Here is a 6008-nt window from a genome sequence, read left to right as displayed (position 1 = left end):
CTCGCTCTGGCTGTCACAAGACAACTGCTGATTCAAGTGACTAGTGGCTAACGGCCGCGAAACAAACAAAAGACGGTTTTAGGGCGCTTTCTGTTCTAAACGATCAAGAAAACACTAAGAAATCTAACACGAAAACTACGTAAAGTTTTATCAAGAACTGTTAGTTACTATGCAGAGCAGATAAACACAAATAGAATCCCTTCCTTAGTGGAAGGTCGTAAACAAAATGCAAAATAAACGCTTTATACAAACAGTACTCGCTGCTGCTGGTGCTCTCGCTCTGGCTGTCACAAGACAACCTGAGTTATACAGCTCCTTCTTTATAATGCACCTGCAGGCCAGATACATATGAACAGTGCATGTAACACTATCTAGTTAGGGTCCTAGCACAAACAAAAGCCCTGTCCTTCTACCTGCCAATCTGTCCATTCATCTTATAACTAATATCACTGCTGTCATTATGGCACCATCACGGATGATAGCAGACACATTCTGCCATATCACTTGCTGCTTTGCAATGATCGATTAGAATCAAGAATTACTTGGGCATTGACTGAGATAGCCCTTATGTTGGCAGAATTTACTAAATCTCCATGCCCACAATTTGTGGCTGCATTACGGTTGTCTATGTTTATCTTTGTTGGTAATTGTAGGCTGTACTCTATGCCTACACCGTCAACTGTCATTTTAATCAGCTATGACCATGCACTTGTTTCCCAGACCTACCATGTTGCTTTAACCAATGGTGGGTTACTGTTCAATAGCCCCCAATGCAATATCTTCACTCCATACTTTAAGTTGTCTGTGCAACTGGAATACCACTCCAGTGTAAGTCTGAAGCCATTTTTGGGGTATCTACCCGGCTTACCCTTGGAGGTGCCCCCTCATGACAAATGGTCACTGCCATTCAGTTTTGCAGATAAACAGTTGCTGCAATCAGTGGATAAGCTAATCACCCAAGGACAAAGACAGGTCAGTATGAATGATGCTGCTGCTCATACTTAGGACTGGCACCAATGAAAGTACATCTTAATCGTAGCACTGCCCAGCACCATTTTCACTTCTTTAGTTATAGCTTTGCTTGGTGTTGTTATATGGCTCCTGCACCAGAACAGTTATTGTAAATGACTCTGCTAGTCACCCCAGCAAGTTGTGCCTAAGTGTCAGCCACCATGCAACTACAATAACTAATGATGCAAGGACCCTCCTTTAGATCTTTATTGCTAGTTATAAGATAACTTGAGTGACTCTCCATTACAAGCATAGGCCATGCAGAATGTCTTAGTGATGTTTAATCTATGGATGCAACCATTTCAAACATTAAAATTGCAGACCCCAGTGTATGTAAACTAATGTAAACTCCTCTCTGGTGGACTGATAACTCCTGCCTAGCCATCTTGTACCTAGTGCATCAGACATAGTTTTAGCTTTACTTTTGTTATACTCAGGATTAATTATTACATGTTTAAGGGGTTTAAATATCAGTTAATGTCCTGGAAGACATCACCAGTGAAAAGATTATGTAAGGGGTAACTAAGGAAGGAAATTATAAGTAATCATATACAACTGACAAAGTCTGTTGGGGCAGTTCCTAGCTTAAATGGCCTTCGACCACATTGCTGCAGCCTGTGAACACAATGTGTGAAATTAGTTTTAGTTATACACATTATCAACTTCATGCTATTATTGTTGGCCACCACAATCAATAATGTGAAATACCTCTTTGTAGCTGAATGTCCCATGCTTCCACTGAATTCTGTACTAATACCCATCGGATGGAGTGTTGCAGGTTCGGAGATCATTCATGGGCAAGGCTCACTCAGTAAATGCCATTTTTGTACACACCACTGATGTGTTGCTCTGCTCTTCAGCCACGTGTATAGGCATGCTCTGTGCATGCCCTACCATAAGCTACCAAATGGCCCCACACCACATGCCATATACTGTCACCATCAGGACCCATTGCATCTGTCTGTCATTGCCCACGTCAACCATGATTCAGTGTACATCAAAATGTGTCAAGACCCTAAATTTTGTAAATGCTGCTACTTCTGACATTACTCAATACACCTGAACAAAATTTATAAAATTGTCCCAACCACAGATACTGCCACATGACAAAAACAGCCCTCCATTAGTTCCTAGGGGCCTTATTACACCACCTGCAAAGGTGTCCTTTAACAGGTAATTACCCTTTTTAGTCAACAACTGACTCCTGTGGAAGGGGAAGGAAAGGTTTATTTGGGAACTATCTGCTTGGAGGAGGTAGGGCTGGGATATTTTAAAATATTTTACTTAAAACTTTTATTTCCATGACTTGAGTTCAGGTGCTGTGGAATTCACTCACAGCTGTCCACAGTACCAGCATGTGATGCTGACCTGTTGCTGTTCACACAATCAGGATTGCTGGTTGATGGATGTTTTGGGTGGATTTTGCTCACAATCCCTGGCCAATAACATGGGAGATCCAAAGAAGAGTGGCATATTTCATTAGAGGTTCATTTAATGAGCTTGAAAGCATCAGGGAGATGCTCAGCCAACTCCAGTGACAGATGCTACGAGAGAGGTGTTTTGCATTACACTATGGTCTTCTGTTGAGGTTCCAAAAGTGTATATTCCTAGAAGAGTCAACCAATATACTGGTTCCTTCTACATATAACTTGGGAAAAGACTGCAAAGATAAAACTGGAGAGGTTCAAACTCACATGAGGCTTACCAGCAGTTGTTCTTTCTGAGAATGTGGCTGGAACAGGAAAAGGGGGAAGTGACATACACTGTAAGGTGGCATCCAGAGTATAGATACAGACGTAAATGCATAGCTGTAGATAAGGATAAGAGACAGGATCATGTGGTGCATCAGATGTGTGCAACTAGGGGCAAGACACCAACACTTCCCTCTTTTGGATGGTGGCTTTGTATCTGCTAACACAGTCCTCTCCTGCACTCCCATGCTATCCTTGGAACTTTGGCCATATTGTCCACATTCTAAGCATCTGGTTGTTTCCTAAGGTGCCCAGTTGTAACCTGTTATCATAAATAAAAGTCCTCCAGGATTTTTCTCTTAATTTTCCTGGTCAATATTTCTAAACAACCTACTGTTGCAGATGCTCACATCTCAACCCACTCCCCCTGTTATGGAGAAACATTTTTCACCTGGCCCCCAACAGTTGAGTGGAATGTTTTATCCACATCTTTAAAACACATCTTCACAAGGAAATGGTGGCTAACACCACACCTAATGCCCTCTGTAGTTTTCTAGCAACTTACATGGCCACCATGATCGGCCACAGTCTGGCGAAGCAACTGTGTGGCCATCCTACTGTACCTTCTTAGGTACGCAGTGCCCATCACTGCTGTATGTCATTGATGAGGTCTCTCCTTTCTGGTTTGTATCCCAGTGTGGCCCCAGCAGTTTGGGATCCACCCAACCTGGATCTGCAGGATGAACTCTGTCCAGCATGGGTCCATTATGTATACCATGGCTTCCCCCATGGACATCTGTGACACCATTGAAATCAACTTCGCTTCCATCATCCTGGTCACCTACTTCTCCTCCCCCAGAAGACCCTCCAGTCCTGTGATGGCTCGTTCATCTACCATGAAGCCTCTTGCCTTGGCCTTCTGCAGTGATCTGCCGCCCTTCCCAGCAGCAGCTCTTTTACAGACCATGCATCTTCTTCCTCAGTGGTTCTACATCTACATCTACATTTATACTCCGCAAGCCACCCAACGGTGTGTGGCGGAGGGCACTTTACGTGCCACTGTCATTACCTCCCTTTCCTGTTCCAGTCGCGTATGGTTCGCGGGAAGAACGACTGTCTGAAAGCCTCCGTGCGCGCTCTAATCTCTCTAATTTTACATTCATGATCTCCTCGGGAGGTATAAGTAGGGGGAAGCAATATATTCGATACCTCATCCAGAAATGCACCCTCTCGAAACCTGGCGAGCAAGCTACACCGCGATGCAGAGCGCCTCTCTTGCAGAGTCTGCCACTTGAGTTTATTAAACATCTCCGTAACGCTATCACGGTTACCAAATAACCCTGTGACGAAATGCGCTGTTCTTCTTTGGATCTTCTCTATCTCCTCTGTCAAACCGATCTGGTACGGATCCCACACTGATGAGCAATACTCAAGTATAGGTCGAACGAGTGTTTTGTAAGCCACCTCCTTTGTTGATGGACTACATTTTCTAAGCACTCTCCCAATGAATCTCAACCTGGTACCCGCCTTACCAACAATTAATTTTATATGATCATTCCACTTCAAATCGTTCCGCACGCATCCTCCCAGATATTTTACAGAAGTAACTGCTACCAGTGTTTGTTCCGCTACCATATAATCATACAATAAAGGATCCTTCTTTCTATGTATTCACAATACATTACATTTGTCTATGTTAAGGGACAGTTGCCACTTCCTGCACCAAGTGCCTATCCGCTGCAGATCTTCCTGCATTTCGCTACAGTTTTCTAGTACTGCAACTTCTCTGTATACTACAGCATCATCCGCGAAAAGCCGCATGGAACTTCTGACACTATCTACTAGGTCATTTATATATATTGTGAAAAGCAATGGTCCCATAACACTCCCCTGTGGCATGCCAGAGGTTACTTTAACGTCTGTAGATGTCTCTCCATTGATAACAACATGCTGCGTTCTGTTTGCTAAAAATTCTTCAATCCAGCCACACAGCTGGTCTGATATTCCGTAGGCTCTTACTTTGTTTATCAGGCGACAGTGCGGAACTGTATCGAATGCCTTCCGGAAGTCAAGAAAAATAGCATCTACCTGGGAGCCTGTATCTAATATTTTCTGGGTCTCATGAACAAATAAAGCGAGTTGGGTCTCACACGATCGCTGTTTCCGGAATCCATGTTGATTCCTACATAGTAGATTCTGGGTTTCCAAAAACGACATGATACTCGAGCAAAAAACATGTTCTAAAATTCCACAACAGATCGACGTCAGAGATATAGGTCTATAGTTTTGCGCATCTGCTCGACGACCCTTCTTGAAGACTGGGACTACCTGTGCTCTTTTCCAATCATTTGGAACCCTCCGTTCCTCTAGAGACTTGCGGTACACGGCTGTTAGAAGGGGGGCAAGTTCTTTCGCATACTCTGTGTAGAATCGAATTGGTATCCCGTCAGGTCCAGTGGACTTTCCTCTATTGAGTGATTCCAGTTGCTTTTCTATTCCTTGGACACTTATTTCGATGTCAGCCATTTTTTCGTTTGTGCGAGGATTTAGAGAAGGAACTGCAGTGCAGTCTTCCTCTGTGAAACAGCTTTGGAAAAAGGTGTTTAGTATTTCACCTTTACGCGTGTCATCCTCTGTTTCAATGCCATCATCATCCCGGAGTGTCTGGATATGCTGTTTCGAGCCACTTACTGATTTAACGTAAGACCAGAACTTCCTAGGATTTTCTGTCAAGTCGGTACATAGAATTTTACTTTCGAATTCACTGAACGCTTCACGCATAGCCCTCCTTACACTAACTTTGACATCGTTTAGCTTCTGTTTGTCTGAGAGGTTTTGGCTGTGTTTAAACTTGGAGTGAAGCTCTCTTTGCTTTCGCAGTAGTTTCCTAACTTTGTTGTTGTACTGCGGTGGGTTTTTCCCGCCCTCACAGTTTTACTCGGCACATACCCGTCTAAATCGCATTTTACGATTGCCTTGAACTTTTTCCATAAACACTCAACATTGTCAGTGTCGGAACAGGAATTTTCGTTTTGATCTGTTAGGTAGTCTGAAATATGCCTTCTATTACTCTTGCTAAACAGATAAACCTTCCTCCCTTTTTTTATATTCCTATTAACTTCCATATTCAGGGATGCTGCAACGGCCTTATGATCACTGATTCCTTGTTCTGCACTTAAAGAGTCGAAAAGTTCGGGTCTGTTTGTTATCAGTAGGTCCAAGATGTTATCTCCACGAGTCAGTTCTCTGTTTAATTGCTCGAGGTAATTTTCGGATAGTGCACTCAGTATAATGTCACTTGATGGT

Source organism: Schistocerca piceifrons, chromosome 1 (assembly GCF_021461385.2).
Source record: "Schistocerca piceifrons isolate TAMUIC-IGC-003096 chromosome 1, iqSchPice1.1, whole genome shotgun sequence".
NCBI lineage: Eukaryota > Metazoa > Arthropoda > Insecta > Orthoptera > Acrididae > Schistocerca > Schistocerca piceifrons.
This window is presented reverse-complemented; position numbering follows the sequence as displayed.